A 19,359-nucleotide genomic window follows, 5' to 3' on the forward strand; every position below is an offset into this window, starting at 1 on the left:
TTTCTCTTTGTTGTATTAGTAGCAGTTTGATTCCATTTTTCTGCTGATTTTTCAAAGGCCGCAGACTGGTAACAGGCAAAAGAGCGATTTAAGTTGGCGTAGAGGACTTGCAGAGGCGACTTTTGTCTGAGCATTTGCCTCGGCGACTTTCTGTGAGGAGGCATCTTTGGCTCTTCACTGATTCCATAGGTGCCTGGCAAGAAGGTTTGTGAGTGCCCAATTGCCATTACCCAAGCGCCGACATTCATCAGCCACAAGTGAGGCGACCCTGCGATAGATGCTCAGTGAAATATCTGCATCGGAAAGAGTGGAATCTTCATCATATTCAGCAGCACAAGGAGACTTTCCTCCCGTTTAGACTTTCGAATCTCCACTAGGTTTTCCTCCCACTTGCGACGGGCCTCCACTGTATCGACCGCCACCTTGTAACGTTGCTTCCGGGCATCGGCTTTGGAATTGGGTCTGACGGACATTTTGTTTAACAGATGTGTGTTTAACAGAAAACTTTGTTACAAAACGCCAAAACGCGTCATTGTTTGACATTGTTTTGTAAATTCGAAGTTGTCAAGTTTGTAATCTCTACGAATAGTACAAAGAATCTATTATATCTTGTACTTCGGGCCTCATAGTAGCCATCACATGCATATGCACTCGGATTGGTGTGCATGAATCACTCCCACTGAGTGCCATGAATATCACCAAGGGTAGAGATTTATGTTTAAAACTCTCCATATTTCGTTGTCAATAATAAAATAAGACAGGTCTGCTAAGGCTGTGGCCATAGTTAGACCGAGATATCTGTTCAAAACTCTCGATGTGTTGGAGAACGCAAGTGTATCGAAGTCCGCTCAGCAACGTATATGCTCACTGTCACTGTGATATCGAAGTCCGCTCAGAACTTGTTGTCACTCTTGGGTACAATTTCTGGGTATTGCAAAGTGGAAATCTTCATAAAGGAACGTGCATTGGAGGCTAAAACAACAACAACAAAAAGGTGGGGGAGTGCATTTTTGGTCATTTGATTGTTTTTACAAATACATTGTTGATTTGATTGTCTGAATAATGGAGAAAAATCATGGATTATTAGAGTTATTAAGCACTCTAATCTTGTCTACTGATGGAAGTACAGTTAAAGTCAACAAAAAAACTCTCAGAGATATTCAAAAATCTTTACAATATGCACAAGAAAAGATTGATTTTTTGCAGCTTGAGACAAAGCTACAGCAAGAAGAATTACAGCAGTGGAGTCATCATTCTGAACCAGTTTCTGTTCAGAAAATTGAAACAGACTCCCATAAATAGCAAGACACTAATGTTGCAAATTCTGTGCCTAATACAACAACAGATTTACATGCAGATGTAGAAACTCAGTCTGCATTTCCCAAGCCCATCATCAGACCTTGGGAACAGCTTGTCCACAACAAGCACAGAACTGGTCTTGGATATGACAAGGACTTGTCCTTTCATATTCCAGACTACGCCAAGCCCATTCAGTTTCAGAGTGCTGGATTCATTCATAATAGTTCAGCTGCTCCTCATGACAGTTCACCTCCAGCTGTTCTAGATTCTGCCCCTATTCCACAACAACAACAACAACAACAGATTGTGAAATGCCAACACTGTGATCGAGTTGGCCATCTGAAAGATCACTGTTTTGATCTTCATCCATGTAAGCACTGTCATAAAACTAGCCATCCTTCACACAGATGCTTCAGAAACAAACGTCCTGCAAGAACAAAGATTCATCTTGGATGGATCGCTTCTTGGCAATGGGCATCAACAACCAAGAAGATATTCCAAACACATGTCAGAACTTGTTCCAGAATATTGAACAGTCTTGCAGTTGAGTTTCCTCCATCATCTCACCTTGTATCTGACAGGGGGGAAATGATGGTCATCTACAAGCTTCAAAGTCACATCAAGCAAGCCTGAGCCACAACCTGCCACACCAGTTTCAGAGTTGTAGCCAGAGACAAAGATGCCCGTGAACATGCCTTCAGTTGGCAATCTGGGACACTTCCTCTAGCAGAAGACTTCAGCTTCTTGCCAACTTTGGAAGAATTCCAGTAACAAAATTGAGAACACTTCCTCTAGCAGAAGACTCCAGCTTCTTGCCAGTTTTGGAAGAGTTCCAGGAATTGCATTAAGCATTCCAGAGTTGTTGGTTATCCTTAAACCATCACAGCTTGAGACTTCCCTTTTCAGGTTGAAGTTTTACCTTTTATGTGGGGTGAGACCTCCCTTTTATGGTTGAAAGTTTCCCTCTTTAAAACAATAGGATCACTTCCTCTAGCAGAAAACTTCAGTTTCTTGCCAGTTTTGGAAGAGTTCCGGGAACTGCACTAAGCGTTCCAGTGTTGGTGGTCATCCTTAAACCACCGCCCTTTATACCAACATTTCATAGAGCACATTCAGCCTAGTGCTGCCATGCATTTTTTTTGCACATTTTGTATTACAGCTCTCTTCTTGGACTCATACATAACCCTTCGGATTAAGGGGGGGAATGTTGGACACCTAATCCTAAATGGGTTAGTGTGGAAGCCGAATGGACAAAAGAAGTCCAAGAGACCTTGGGATGTGGAACCCAACGGTCAGATATTGTACTATAAATGTAAATCAATTGTTAATAAAAATCGTACTCTCCTGATTATCTTTCATATCTCTCTTATTGTCCATGTGTATTTAACAACTTCATCTGCGAACAGGGTCGGGAATGGGTCGTGCACACAGGGATCATTCAATTTTTTGAGGTCCATGCATATTCTTATTTCACCCTTCTGCTTCTTTTCCTATACTACTGTAGGGCTTACCTAGTCGGAGTCTTCCACCAGCTCAATAATTTCGACCGCGAGCATTTTGTCTAATTCTATGCGGACCTTTTCCTTGTATTTTGGATTCAAGCGGTAAGGCCTCTGCTTAACCGGCTTCGCATCGGGTTTTAGGGTGATATTCATCATCCCTTAGTCGCCAACGATCCCCTTTAGGTCTGTGATATTAGTCAAGAATAAGTCTTGGTACTCACGGAGTAACTCAGTGACCTTATCCACCATGGCATCATCCCAATAGTCACTGAGCATTGCATACTTCGGTTCAGCCTCTGTCCCAATGTTTACTTGCTTTGTTTTTATAGGCGTGGTGATGTTAGGATCTTCAATCAATGGTCCTTGAACCTCACGATAGCCTTCCGTTTCTGGAATGTTCATTTTTCGTGGATCTTCGTCATCCTCCTCAATGTTTACATTGTAACATTCCAGCGCGCAGCTCAAATAGGTCGCCCATTTTGGTTGCAACACTTCCATTGGCTCCTGAGGTATTTTGAAGATAGTTTTTTTTATTGCTTGCAGCGCATCATCAAAAATATCCCACCAACGATCTTCAAACGTGAAGGTTAACATGAATCCTTCGCGCAAGATATCCCATTCGTTTGTGCCATGGCGGAGCTTCGTCTCAGTATACCAATTCATGGTTATGATATCCAGGGTATGACAGAACAGGTGCACCCACTTAGGTTGTGGCTCTTCCCGTAGACCTTGGTCCATTTCGCGAGGTGTGCATGTGGATCATCCCGTCCATCATATTTGTCTGTTAGTCGCATCTGAGGTTTCCCAAATCATAGGCACATCATCCTTTTGCATTCCTGCCAGTCCTCAAAATTTTGCTGGTGCGTACCCCACCATCTTGCAGGCGTAGCGCACAATGCCCATTCAGAGTGTGGAAATGTTGTTGTTCTAGTACTTCTTTTTCAAACTTGTTTAGGAAATCTTCTACCTCGTTCAACCCGTCATACATAGGTAGATTCCTTGCTTCCGTTGCTACACAGTGTAGTGACCTTATCATCATGTTGTAGTTGAGCGTGGTTACCTCGTGTAATCGGTTTTGCCATCTTTCTATCTCTTCGTCTGAATCTGAGGTACAGGAGCTTTCGCGCTCCCACGAAATCCTGCCATCCGCTATTGGATTCACCCAATTCTGCTCTCGCGCGGTTATCTTGTAGATACAGTCTAGATCATCATCGCTGTCGCAGTTGCACATCGACTCCATGTAGCACGATCCTTCCACAGGGTCTAAAGATACCACTACGCGTAGTGACTTTTTCTCAAAAATCATCTTACGCTTCTTTAGATTTATCACTCCATTCATGTCAGTGGCCCAATCTATTCCCAGTAGTGCGGGATAGTGATCGCTGTCATCAACAATCTCTATCACTTGGAAATTTGCAAGCGTGCTCACACCTTTGATATCTGTCGTTATTCCCTGCAATATTCCCACCGGTAGGATCTTTTGTTGGTTCTCCATTCGCAATTGAATAAAAGACCAATGCATCACGGGCCTGCCCATGCGCTTCCACATTTTCTTTGGCAGGATGTTCACTTCCGATCCTAGATCCAAAATAAGTTGATCCATCTCATATTCTTCGATTTGCACCGTCAATCTCATCTCCCTTCCTATTCGCGTTGTGTGCCTTCCAAGCTTCCAGACTATGCGAGGTTCTCCTGGTCCAGCACATCTAGTGATGAGTTCTTGCAGTCCCTTAACAAATTTGCTGTCATGCAGCAACTTCATGCATGTCTAAACAAAGGTAGCAAGCATTGATGGGTCCATCTATGGCTCTAGTTTGTCTTTACTACCTGAAGTGTAGGCCTCCGTGAAGCTCTTCTTAGCTTCCAAAAATGTCTCCTTCGCGCGCTCCAAATTGAATTCTGGTTCCTTTGTTGGAGCCTTTGCGAACCTAGGCACTCTCTTCGGGCTACTTACCTTTGTCATCTCTTGTCTTGATACTGCTTCAGAGCACGATGTTTACATTTGGGTCCTCCTCGCGCAACTCAGACCTCATCATTTGCAGGTTCTAATTTGGGGGAGGTTCGAGTGTTCCTTTATCGTCGTAGCCTCGCTATTAGTGTGGGACAGTCCTCCGTCCCGTGATCAAACTGGGTGCAATATAAACATGATGCTCTCGTCGGATTTGTACAATCGCGGGCATAATTCCCTGGCCCTCTGCAATTGTAACAAATCAGCTGTCTGCAACCCTTTCCTAGTCCCATTCTACCTCAACCTCGTCCACCCCCCTGAAATCCAGTGCGTGCCTTCCCTGCATTTTGATCGAGGGCTCGTGTTTCGGTCTGAACTCGGTAGGTAGGAGTCTGAGCCATCATCAATTCATAACTTCTACAGGTACGCTCATCATGGCCTACTGACCTGCAGAAATTACAAAACAACTGCTGGGACATCTATGTATACTTCTGTAATAGATGGAAGTTATCTGTAGCATGCTTCCTTCTTATCTAACAAATCACACACCATAATGCAGGTGCCATGCTCGGTCCTGCTTATGCCTCTGGCCTCAATGGCACCGGCCCTCCTCCCACCAGGTAGTTCACGAACACTGGACAATGGTCCTTGTCATGCCCTTGGCCTTTGCACTTTATGCACCATACCTCGCGCACTTCTGGGTGAGTTGTCCTGTCTTGTTTCAAACTCTGCATCTAAAGACACAAGTTTTTCAACTGCGCATGGATCTATTGGACTCCTAGGCTAGGATCTTGTATCGAGGTCTCATGCAGTCTCATTGTAATCTCCAAGGCTTCGGCTTGAGTAGATAGCTTCTGTTGTGACAGCGTGGTCCTTAGATGCGGCATTAGCGACGCTACAAACCATGTACGGTGTTGCCCATCCGTCAAGGTCATGTTGGCTTTATGGATCATACACTTCAGTCTATGATCGAGCTCGTAGGGGGTGTTACAGGGAAAAGTGTCTATGCAGAACTGCTAATCCCACTAAGGTGTGGTAGCTACCTTAGAAACAAACAAAGTAAAGCTACTTTCGTTTTCCTTTATGAAAGATAGATGAGAGAAGAATAAAGGAGACCAACCTCTGTCTTGTGCTTGGTTCCTTGCTCGGTTCCTCTCTCTTCTGATAGTCCTTTGCTACTTGCTTTCTCGTATACCCGGCTTCGCAGAGTACCTGTAGAATCAAAGCAGCATAACACTATACAAGAACATGGATCTATTATCATAAACAATCTAGGATCAGATGTAAATTGACCATACAAATGCACAAAACATAGATTACACAAGAGTATGGAGGAAAACTTGAATAGCTTTATTGATAATCAAGAAAGAGCCAAGAGAGTTACAACCAGCTGTTCTGACCCAGCATCATCCTCTCAGCAAGTAAGCCCTTCTTTCACCTCATGCAAAGCTTAGATCACCCAACACTATGATGTTACCTCGAGAAACTAACAACAATTCCTTACAAGATGCAAAATTCCAGCCTCTGGATCTCTGGGATGAGGGATCTATATATAGATATCTGTAAGGGAGATGAGTCAACTTGTGATTTGATTAGTGTCTTCCCTCTGATAGTTCTTGCTTCCACTTGGAGATTGATGATCTCTTACTCATCCTTGGTCGAATTCAGAGAGGCAAGTGTCACAGGAGAAGTTTCTGGAAGATTCCATGCTTCTCCACCTCACGGATTGACACTGCCATTTGTCTCTTCTCGCCCATCGCACCCCATAGAAGGGATTTTTGAAATGCAATGCACCCACTGAGTGTACTTAGGTGATATGCATCACACTTTGCCTATGGATCAGGTGAAATGATCCTGTTTTGACCAGTTCTGAGTAGTTTTTCATGGAGAACTTCTGGGAGAAGATGTAATCAATTGACCTTATTCCTTTAGGGGTTGGAACAACACTTTTAGGGACTTAGGAGCCCTTGGTTTATGGACATTTTATGCTTGGGGTTGCAGGGCCCAAAAATGTCTATAACAGTTGCCCCCTAAAGCATGAGGTCGTTAATCTTTTTTGATGTCGGGTGAAATGCTTTATCATCAGGATCCGAAGTTCTTTCAAGCTGGGAGGAGACCTATAATAAGATACAATAAAATACATTGTCTTCATAATATTTTCATGATCTAGCTGAGGTGGGCATTCCCATGCTCAGCTTTATAAATTCATTTTTATGTACATAGGACAGATAATCATCTAAGTGTAGACTGATGATTCTGGTAGAGCCATCATCCCTTTGATTGGATGATTATCTGTGCAACAATGATGTACATTTGATGTCTTTATTTTCCTGAATATATATCGTAGCCCGGATGGATGAAACTAGATCCGGTGTCTTCAATCTCGTTCGATCTTCACTCAAAGTACAAGTTGATCCATGTGAGAGATGTTCTGGAGTCGAACATGGAAAGGCATCGCCTGATTACCAGCCAATGATGTAAGATGTTAACAGGCGCGAGAGGAATCACCGATAATGATAATGACCCTCAAGGTACTGCAGTACAATTCACGTGGCGTGAATAAAGGACTTGGCGTTGAACACCACGCAAAATCTTTCGATCGAAGGCCATTGATGTAAACCTTTCATCGGAAGTGAGAAACTTGCCATTGAGGCATGCAAGCTTCAAAGTACTGAAAGGGGTGTTCCTAGATCGACTTCTTGGATAATGAGCTGATGTCGACAAGAAACGATCCGTCATAGGAGGGCCTTAATGAATCCCACATCGATGACACGGAACGGAGCAAATGATTTTAATGGAGGTGAAAACGGTCTGGTGATATAAGATTCAGGTTGGCGGTCATGAAAGAATGGAGCGTAAATGTATTGCAGCGGGTGAGACACAGGTGAATTCTCTGAGTGACTTCTCTTGAACATATCAGCGACATTGACATGATGGATTGGTAGCATTAACCCCAAATGTGGATGGTGTGATGTGACCATGGTGATGTGACCGGTGAATGAAACAACCCAACCCGACTTGGATGCGGAGTGAAAGTGTCATGTTCAAGAGCGACTTGCTACCAACAAAGTTTATTCAAGTTTTCTTCCCAATTTTTCCCCAGCCATTGCTGACCAGTACCTCTTTATTTTTGTCAAGCTTGAGGAGGATAACATATGCTTGTTCTATAATTTTCCCTTCGGGCAAACCCATCGCTATGTTTTAACGAGCCTAGCGATAGTGAAACTCGTTCTTGTCTACCATGGACAAGTTTGTCGCTATTAGGTTTTTTAACGAGTTTAACGACAAAGATAACTCGGTCCTTTTCATTTTTAGAGAGTCTGAAAAGGGACGTAAAGGAAACTCCAAAACTCCTTTTTCGTTATCTAATCCCTTAAGTCCGAAAAAGTATAAAACAATACAGAAGGGATGAATTTTTGATACTTTTAACAAGCCAAACAAAACAAGCGCTCGATCTTTTTGTGTAATAATCCCTCAGGTCCAAAAAGATTAAAATCTAAAGGAGGGATAGCACTTCCGGTGACTTTAACGAGCTGGAGAGGCCAATGGCTCGGCAATCTTTTCATATTTTACGAGTCAGTTGAAAAGAGCTTAAAGGAGACTCGTCTTTGAGGAACGAGTGATAAAATCGGTTAGCAACTGATTCCAGGTAAGGTTTGGAATTTTCCAATCATGGTAGTGTTACAAGGACGGCTAATAGGATCACTCTTCTCAGCTGTTCCTGAAAAGGGGTAAACAATCAAATGGAGGTGAATGATCGGCCAATACAGAGTGGAGGTGATGGTGAGAACACGACCAAGGCTTTAAAGGCTGAAGTACTACATTCATGATGGTTATTTACCGGAAATTGGTTCATTTTTTTTTATTGAGCTTGAACACTAGGGGAAACATTTGCTCATGACTTATGTTTATTTTTTAACGAGCTTGAACTATGTCCTAAAACTGCTTGAGGCAGGTTTATTTTTTAACAAGCTTGAATCCTGCGGTAACACTGCTCGTGAAGTTTGCATGCCCCCAGCATAATAACGCAAATCGAGGTGCATGCCCCCCAAGCTTCATTGCATTCAACTCGGTGGCTGGAATGAAGGTTTACCTCCGAGATCTTTGAAAGTCTCGATTTGGATTTTACGAGATCATAATCAAAGACTCGATTTGGAAAGGGAGTTGTTTCATTTTTTAATGAGGTTGACTCAGTAAAAGGACTATCCTCATGACTCCTTGTTTCATTTTTTAACGAGGTCAACACGAGATAAGAATTGTCCTCGGAATCCACCATATTTACAGTATTTGATAGAAAATAAAAAACTGAAGGATGATTAAGGTCATTGGAATAATCTTTATTGTAATCTGGGAGATGGGAATGATGGTGGTAATCTTCCCATGGTGCCTCTTCTAACATCATTGACTGAATGATTCCTTTGTCTGTAGAGTGTACATGCGACCAAGGATTTGAAGAGGTACCATATTCCTTAGACCTATCTATCCAAACACTCGATGAGCATTGATTTGGGTTTGCCTCCCATGCTAGAAACATTGATTGCTACAATATTTCTATTGGGCTTGGAGGCAATACTCGTGTATTGTCCATGTTCATATCGTTTTCTGAGATCTTTCAAATCGAAGATATCATATTGCAGGTTCCTACCGACACTACTTCTGCCAAACTGATGGGCGGTGGAAGTGAAAAAGTCCCCATTAATATAGAGTCTTTTAGTAGGCCTACTCCGATATTTTGAAGCGAATGGGGGCTTCCATAGATCATTGGAATGATTCCCGGAACTTGAGAACCATTGGGAAGGAAGGTTTGTTGATCGACGATTGTAATCCCCCCCTGAAAGGGAAACGAAATCCTCCTAAAATAGGTCGACACAACAGCTGCCATAGCATATATCCATGGTCTTCCCAGTAAGATGTTGTAATCTAGGTTTTCGTCGATTACTTCAACATCTATTTCTATTGTTTTCCCCCCTAGTTCAACTTGCAAGTTACTTAGAATACCATATGGGGTATATGTTCGTCCATCGAATGCTTTTAATGTCGTCGATGATCTCGACAAGGTTGGAGATCCTAAAGTTTTCCAGCAACAAATCGACATAATACATGTAGATGCTCCCTCATCAATAATTGTTCGGTGAACAGTTTTTTTGAGGGCTTTCACTTGAACGAGGAAAGCTAGTTGGGCTGGTAACTGAGGATCGTATCCTTTATGATTAAAGGATACAAGATTGGAATCCTTTGGGTCTATCCCACCGATAGCTAATAATAAGGCCTGCTTTTGGGATGGGCAATTTTGTAGTACCTCAAGTGTCGACATAGCGGATGGCGATTGGGCCAGATCTTCCACTATATTATAATGCTGTGCTGCTCTAGCACGAGGATTAAATGTCGACTTGTGTACTACTCCCTTTGGCGTTTTATTGTCAGTTCAGGAATGATGGGCGGCGCAACTTCTGTCGAAGTTGTTGTCGAACTACTAGGTTGATCTTTATCCTTGTTGTTTGACGGCTGTGGATCCCCATAATCTTTGTTCCTTGTTGATATCAAAGCAATATTTTGCTGTTTGGAAACCGACAACATCAGCACATGATACAGGGAAGCATTTCCACTGTCAACCAGATTTGTTCCTGGGTTCGGAAATGGATCAGTTAATACTGCTGAGGTCTTTGAACTCTTGAAGAATTTTTTAAGCTCAACTCTGTGTGGACAATCTGCTATCCGATGATCTTCATCACATATAAAGGATGGACGATTTGGTTTCCTATTTCCAGAAGGGTTTGTAGAAGATTTTTCAGGTGATGATTCTTCCTGTTTTTTCTTCTTCCCTTTGCTTTTCTTCTTGCCTCTTGGTTGCTTGGTTTCTTTGCCTTTATCTGTTGAGACGACATTTACTTCCAAGGCAAGAAGTTCTTCTTTTGCATTTTGACTGGAAATCTTACGGGCCTTTTTAGATATAGCCTTTGTCGATTTCGTGTCTGTTGTACCAATCACGCCATTGCCGGCATGAGAGTCATTGTTTGATTTAGGAGGAAGGGGGACCGAGAATTCTTTTCTGGGAGCATCAGGTATTTTGTCGTAGAGCGTCTCAGACTGAGTGTAAATCAAGTCTAAATATTGTGCACGAGCAATAACTTGCTCTTCGGTGATGACTCTCCCTTTTGCCACATCTTCTGTAATGGAAGGTAACAAAGACTTAATAAACCATTCAGCTAAAAGCTGATCAGGAACATATGTTTTTACCATTCTAGGATGACGTCACCACTCATGAATATGATCAGATATGTGAGTGGCCGTTGTTTGTTTGAAATTGGTAAGAAGTTCTGTTCCTGTTTCGTACCTTATCGGTAACTGAAAATGGGTTAAAAAGGTTGTGGCTAGGGTACTGAAGTTGTCAAACGAAGCTCTGGGCAATTCGATATACCATTTTGTTGTCGGACTAGTTAACGTCCTCTGAAAAAGGCGGAGCCTAATCGAATCATCGTTTAGGGTGTTTGATGAACACCACAGATGAAAGGTCATCACATGATTCGACGGATCTTCACCCGGATTTCCATTAAATTTAGGAATATCTGACGGAAGTTTATGCGGAATCGCGGGCCACCAAGGGGCGTAAGTGATTGGATCGTTTGTTAACCGGTTTAGATCCGGTAACTCTAAAGTTGCCATGAAGGGTAACTGTTGATTCAGGTTAGACGAAGCATACCCAGGATAAGATGGAATCGCCTGAGCAGTTGGTCTTTGCATACCAGCATAATGCATTTGATGCTGGTAACTTTGGTAAGGTTGGTGGGCATAACCATTATAGAATGGTTGGTTTTGGCCGTTTTAAATGTACGGCTGCCCACTATTTGCAAAGATTTGTTGCTCACATCCTTGGTATACTTGTTGGAATTGCGGTTGTTGGTATTGCATCAGCCATGGTTGTGACGCCATGTGCTGTTGCCCGATACTAACTGTTTGACCAAGATGAGGGGTAATCGTACCCGTTTGGGCCTGGGTCATTCCACCAGTCGGCGATTGTGTTTGAGTCGCAGGGTCAAGAGGCTGTTGCATTACAACCTGAGAAACCTGAGGTTGGCATACAACAGGCAGTGCTTGTACTTGCAACACCGTCACAATAGCTGGCGTAGTTGGTATATTTGACATAGGTAAACATTGTTGCATCGAATATACAACTCTTGGTTGTTGAGGCAGTATCGGTACCCAACCGCCAGATGTAATTCCAGCATAACCTGAATTTTGTTGTGAACTCCCGTATGACTGTCCTCCTGGAGGAGACAATGAAAGGGTATACTCCCCCCATACGGCGGTAATCCGGTACTTAAAGGAATGGTTTGCCCTTGAGGACCGGACTGCCCAAATTGACATCCTGAAAGATCAATTTGTTGAGACCCAACATAAGAGTTTTCGGATACTATTCCGGATGAACAAACAGGGACAGACCATACTGTCGTTGAAACAGTCCCTGATTGGACTCCGACTTGTTGTTGATAACTTTCCGGGACAGATGGTATACCAGCAAACATCGTTGGAGTAGCAGTAGGAGGCTCTGCCACTGCTGTGCCGGATGGCACAGTCCTAGATGTCGACGGTTGTTCAGACATATCTAGTCTATCCAAAAGATTACCTAGCGATTCTACAGGAGCTTCTGATGGCGGTAGACTAATTTCTGATGAAGAAGGATACAGAGTGATCCCGACTCCAAATTGCGATGGAGTACTAGATGGAGGATCCTCCACGATCTCTTCTATAACAATCAAACCAGGTGGAAGAGGTAGACCGTTAGGTATGTAAAATATTTCTGGTGCCGAAGAAGGTATGGAATCTGCAGCGACAGATGTTTGGGGAACAACACTCTCTGAACCGGTTGTAGATGAAACTGGTTCAGTAACACAAGTGTTTACCCTCAGACTTGGATCAGTACTACTGTCCTTCGGTGGCTGCTGAACTTCTTCTGTAAAGGCAGGGATACTAGAAATGTTTGGAGTAACCGGAGTCTCTGATGTCGTTGGAACACTTGTTCTAACTTTACCAGGAGATTTGGAACCGGTTAAACGAGTTTTCTTTGTCCGTAATAGTTTCGATTCCGGAGACAAAGACGGTTGACTCATAAGCCTCCGCGAATGACGAGGTTTCAATTGACTTTCTTCCACGATTGCGGATTACTCGATCAACTAAAAATCAAAGGGGAAGTATATTTCTGAATTAGATGAATTTTAGACGCTTTGACACAACTTGTTTTTTCAATTTTAAAGAGTCGAGAAAAAACAAAAGATGACTCTAGTCGCCTTCGATTTTTAATGAGCCTGAAGTGACAAGTGCTCAGATGGACCTTTTCCATTAAGGAGTCTGAAAAGGAACGAAAGGGACTGCTCTGGAAATCTAGGTAGAGGGATTACCAAACCAATCGCAAAACTGTAGAATACTTTTTACGGTACGACAGTCAATCTTCCCGAATGCTGTGTTCAGTGCATTGCGATCGATAGGGTGGCAGACACGGCTTCCTATGGATAAAGGATAAAGCCTATTGTGGTCTCCCAAAATATACTCGACGGTACGTGGGAGCACAAGTCCGTATTGGCACTTGTCGTCTCAAAGTGGAGGAATCACCCAACCAACAATGAAAGCAACAGTTACCACGTTTTACGATGCCGGAACACGTCTCTAGCCTAGACTTCTAGATGTTGTGCGTTAGGTTCCAAAGCGTTGTTAGATTCATTCAATTTATTTTATAGTTGATCTTGTTTAAAAAATTTTCCTTTCAGGTTCACCGCGTGATGTATATATACAATTCCTAAAATGTAATCTAAGATGATAAACAATCGTTTTATCTTCTTTATGCCATGAAAATCCTAGCTACTAAGGAAAGAGAGACAATATTCTTTCAACAAAGAGAAAAGAGCACACACTATATGCACTGTCCTAAATCAAACCAATCAAACAGTCTAAATGCAAATGTACATGCATGTATTTGTTTTCAGCCTTTTTAATATGTAGATGATAAAAAGAAAGCTTATGCGCAAATCTGAATTACTTTTAAAGTGACAGTACTTAACAAATTTCTTTCCAAAACGAAGTGAGGGTAAGAGAGACACTTGGCGATTTTGAAATGAAATATTGCTTTTCGACACTTTAAAACTCACAAATTCAAATCATATGCAATAGTAACTCGTATAATCGACTACCAAAACAAGGGGATTGTCTTCTATGGCTGAAAACAACAGCTACGACACTTTCAGATCAAAGAACGACAACTCGATTATGTTACTTTTTTGCAAAAGAGAACTGAAAATGACGATAAAATACACTAAAACATTTACAGTTCTTTGCACAATGGAGGCGGAATAACAGCAAGGAAGGGGTTTCAAACAGAGGTGTACTGACTACAGGCAGCAAATCTCATGAATAGAACTGAAAAGAGTGAACACAGAAACCAAGATTCAGGGACAAGGCCTAGTTTGATTAGCGCACCTGTAACATAGTGAAACTGAGATGCAGCGCACCTGCTACACTCGGAAGTGCGATGAATGTGAGTTTCACAGAACAGAGAGTGCGATGGACCAGGGACGAGACTTTGAACGGGTTCCAGGTCACAGTTTGCAGTTCAGTTCAGGGATTTTGGCCGAGCAAGTGGTAATCAGTAAATCAACAACAGGGGTGGATCTAAGGAGGTTACTAAAGCCACCACAAGGGCAATTAGAGAGCTTGTAGATCAAGTGTTTAATTCATAAACAAAACCCGGAGATTGACTGAAGCAACATTGATCTACTTTGCATTCGTAAAACAAATGCAGTTCGAAGGCTAGTTGGCTTGACTTCAGGCTCCATCTGTAAGTTTATAAAGTAAACAAAAGCAGATAAAAAAACAATCTATTCGCTCCCCAGCGGAGTCGCCATTTTGTTACAGGGAAAAGTGTCTATGCAGAACTGCTAATCCCACTAAGGTGTGGTAGCTACCTTAGAAACAAACAAAGTAAAGCTATTTTCGTTTTCCTTTATGAAAGATAGATGAGAGAATAATAAAGGACACCAACCTCTGTTTTGTGCTTGGTTCTGTTGAGGGCCCTAAAATCGGGTCAACAACAAGGGGGATACCCACCCGGTCGGGAACCTGGTTGGCGGCTCTGTGCCCGTTTGGTATAGCGGGTCCGACTGGGGATAACGGGACCAGCTTCCCGATCTAAGGGGTTGTGTGTGTGTGTATAGGGTTTGATTATGCTATTTCTTGAGAACTTTTGAGAACTAATCTAAATCTAACTCATCCATTTGACTATAAGCTGCTGAAATCTAATGAAAACAACATATTCAATCTATGCTAACCCGGGGTATATGTTTTCCATCATGCGATCTAAAAAGATTTCATATAATAACTGGTAATGAAGATTATTCAGCTATTATAAGAATATAAACCATTTAAGATAAACCATTCTGCATAAGAAGTTAAACAGAACAGTTGTGGACTGCATATCGCATGATAAATCATTCATATGTCAAGCATGAACAAATGACTCCACCGTACAAAAGTGCCAAATGGTAACCACACATTTATACATTAACATATAAATAATATCAGCTGTATATCACTCTAAGCAAATAAGTAGAAATTCATCAAGAGATAGAAGTACCATTTATGACTGATTTTTACTCACAAACTTCAAGCAATAATGATTTACTTCTACTTACTTTAAATGCCTACCAAGAGTACAGAAATGCAACATCAGTAGCAGACATTTAAGATGCAAATATAAATAAATCCGATCCTTCCATTCATCAAAACCTCCTCTGAGGTGCAGAAATGCATGTTCTGAGGACAAGTTTTTGACAAATTTCTGGACCCTTCTCCAATGCAATGAGAAGGGTTGAAATACTATGTCCTAATTCTAATAATAGTATTATTACAAAATTAAGGATTCGGTTTTCAAACGACCGTCCTTTTTCTAATCTAACAAAAACAAAAAAAACAACATTCTAAATAAAACTACTTGTGTACTTGGTCTTTGAAGTTGCATGTGTCTAACATAGGCTTGAGAAGAGTCGGCTGGCTAATTTCTGTTCTGAGCTGGGCTGCGAAAACGACATCTATAAGAGCTGGCGCTACCTTCTCGGCTGCGTTCATGATACACTTTACCGTCATCTCTTGGCTGTGTGGTTTAACCAGGTACGTCCAGTAACTTTCCCAATCCAGTTTGGCCAGTGCTTGGATAGCTTTCCCTTTTTCTTGTGCCTTTTGCCCCCATTCTGTCTCCAGTTGCAACTTGTTTGGTAGGTATCCCGGGGTGGTCTCTGAAATCAAATTGGCCCTGTGTAAATTTTCATTTACACAGTCGATAAGAATACTCGCCTGTGTCGCTGCTGTCTCTGCCGCTTGCTCTGCCTGCGTAATTTGCTCGTCCCATTTACTAAAGAGCATTTCTTTATGACTTTCATTAATTCTAGGTGCTCCTGCTCTTTTTCCCTCCTCATTGTCTTGCCAAGTCAGATATCCCGTTACCCTCTTGTCGTTTTGATCATATTCGCTTCGCAACTCCACCACCTGACTGGTGATTTTGTCGCTCAGCTCACAGAAGTGCCTCCACTGTGATATTTTATGCCACAATTCTTCCTGCCGCTGCAGTAGTTGCTCGTTCAAGCGGATGGACTCTGAAATGAACTCTGCCAGCTTTGGTTCATCTTTGTGCATTTCTTGCTCCGTCTGTAGTTGTTTTTCTTTTTCTTCAAGACTCTTTTGGTAGCCTATTTGCATCTGTTGAAAGTCTTCTTGGAGTTTTTCAAGCTGCCTGGAAGCTTCATTGTTTGCGTTGGCTTGCTGCAACTGTTGTTGTAACAGTTGTATGTGATTTTCTTGCTCCTTTAAGAGTTGCTGAACTTCAGAGGCCTTGTCAATAGTTGCAGAAGCATACGCTCCTGCGATTTGAGACAGCTTCGTAAGATTTTCTGTTGGATTATTATTTGGGTCTTTCCACAAGACGTCCAAATGTTCAGCGTCTTGAGACAGTGCATTTTCGAGCTTTCTTTTCTTTCTCTGTCTTCTCACAACTGCTTTGTGCTGGGGGCTGTAGAACACATCTAGTGGGGGAATTTCTTCCACGTTAAGTAGAAGTTCTGAGGACGGAGTGATGGGGAGGCTTTCTGCTTCTGTGGTAACGCTGACTATGGTCAGAGCAACTTCTTGCACCCCTTGTGTGTCGCTCGCAGGCGTCTTTGGTACTTGCCCTTCGAGGTTGATTAATTCATTGAAAGACTCCCACTCTTTGTCTAGCTCTGTTGTGACAAGAGGAGTTTCGATGACCGGAGGAGGAACATTTCTTGGTGGCGAGGTGATAACTTGTTGCTGAGACATTACACCTGACTGAGCTGTATCTTTGACTGCTTCTTCGTTAATTTCTTTGTTATGCGCAGATTCTTCAGGATGCTCGGAAACTTCTTGCGCGGCGTTGGACTTAGATTTGGAAGTGCTGGAGTTCTCACTGAGGCTGATGCTCGGAGTTGGCTCTCTAGTAGGTACTCGCAGCCTTTCTAGTGGAATGCTGGCCAGCCTTCTAGCTCTGTATGACGTGAATTTCTGGAGGTCACCTGGAGATAACTTCGACTGAGCTTCCCGCAAAATCTCTTTGAGTGAGCTCTTACCCTGAAAGAGATCATCAAACAAATCTTTGTGTCCAAAGAACACTCTTATCTTGACGCTAGTAGTAAAATCTTGGGCAACTTTATTTGGGTCGAATGGCCTCGCTGGGAACTTATATAATTGAAGGCACGTCACGTTTTCCACCTCACCACCAGCGTGTCCTACATCGAACAAAGAGAAGGCCCCACAATTGACGGGAAATTGAGGCCAAATGGCCTTTTTCTTATCTTTTAATTCTTTGGTTAAGCCGCCTTCGGAGCAGGTTTGATAAGCGATTTCTCGAGCCAAAAGCTTATCGGGGACATACAAGGGTAGGACATGCGGAGGTACAGTGCTTCCATAAACTCGGATGTAAGTAAACCATTCTTCCCCAAACCATCTTGCGATGGGGATGATGTCTGCCTCGGCTTCGGGAGAGCACCTTGGGGGGTCCTTATCATATATCATTCTATATATGGGCAATATAAGCCCATGGAAAATCTGGTAAAAATGAGGGGAAAACTGGGAATCCCACAAGACTTTGTGATAGACGTGGATAGGCGACGGGTCTTGGGTAGTCCATTTCCATCCCATAGTGGGGAAATTAGATACAAGGCAAACAGAATCCATAACATAGGCAGCCAAATAGAAAGGAGGATAGACCCTTTGAGAAAAGGATCTTTTGGACCTGTAACCAATCACAGCTGTATATAGAGTATCGGAAAGAATTTTAGCCCAATCTACTATCTCAGCATTTGTGGCAGCGTCAATTAATGGCAGCCACTCAGATGAAAACTTGTTGATATCGGGCATACCAAACAACCTACATAGCATGGCTGCAGCAAAACAATATGGAGAAGTAAGGGAACCAGTGCTGTACATACCGTTCTTATCCTTCTTTAACGGCTCATCTCTTCTAGACCATTCTTTAGTAGTGTCCGATAGATCTGGGTTCTCGATTGCGAACTTCTTAACAAACTGTGCATTATAGGTCGCTTGCGGTTCGGGCAGATGGTACATTAGCTTCAGATCTTGGGCGGCGAAAGATCCCACGAGCCCATGTCCCTGAATCTTGAATTGTCTGTTATTTAACTCTGCGTCATCCAGAATCCACTTGATCATGTCTGTGTATGGTAGAATCTTAGGCCTTGCCGCTATTCTGTGAAGGAATGAACATGCTAGGTCTTCCAGGGATGCTTCAGAGGAGCGTGGTGCACCTGCAACGGCGGTCGCTTTCATTATTCTCGGTTTCTCCTCTTCTAATAGCCTGTACATGCCTTCCCATGTCGAAATTCCTGCATCTCGGTTGCAGGCTGTATCTGTGTATAGGGGCGCCATCTCCTTGGTCTTCTCTCTTGCTTCGGAGCTTTGAGCTTTGTTCTTCTTCCCCATTTTCACTTTGTGTTTCTTTCTGAGTGGTCTTTGCACTTTGTTCCTGCAGATTACAAGTGAAATGGAATGTCCGATCAGAAAGGTGATGGGAGAGTTTTTAATGCAAGAGATAAACCAATTACACCACCTTACGTGAAGCAAATATCCAAGAAGGCACGCGTCTTTAATCCTCTTAATGACTGACAACCAATTCATTTACTGACATTAAAAGCGCATGATTTCAGGTCATGATATGGTAAGTAGCTTTTCCTTTGAAAGGCGCGCCCGAAGGATTCGTACTAAGGTGATTTTATGATTTGCTGACGTACTCTCGCATGTCGCACGATCGCAACATCGCAAATCGCAAAACTTAGTGCTTGCCAAACCTTGTCTGGCTTTGTTTCTGCGATATGCGATCTAGCGATCGCAATATCGCAGATCGGCGAACTTCTTGGCTTTTCGCTATGGATATTATCATGGTGCGATGCGATATCGTTGTTAATCATGAGGGTGGCGCGTATTTTGATTTTAGAAGAGTAACGGAGATGTTTCCTATCTTTTTGCATGCGCGACTTTTTAAAGACCTATCATCTACCACAGACTTAGGCTTTTTAAAATATCTAAGACGCCTTTTCTAAA

Source organism: Pinus tabuliformis, chromosome 1_2 (assembly GCF_031772625.1).
Source record: "Pinus tabuliformis cultivar Carrire ecotype Pingquan chromosome 1_2, CPIR1, whole genome shotgun sequence".
Lineage (NCBI taxonomy): Eukaryota > Viridiplantae > Streptophyta > Pinopsida > Pinales > Pinaceae > Pinus > Pinus tabuliformis.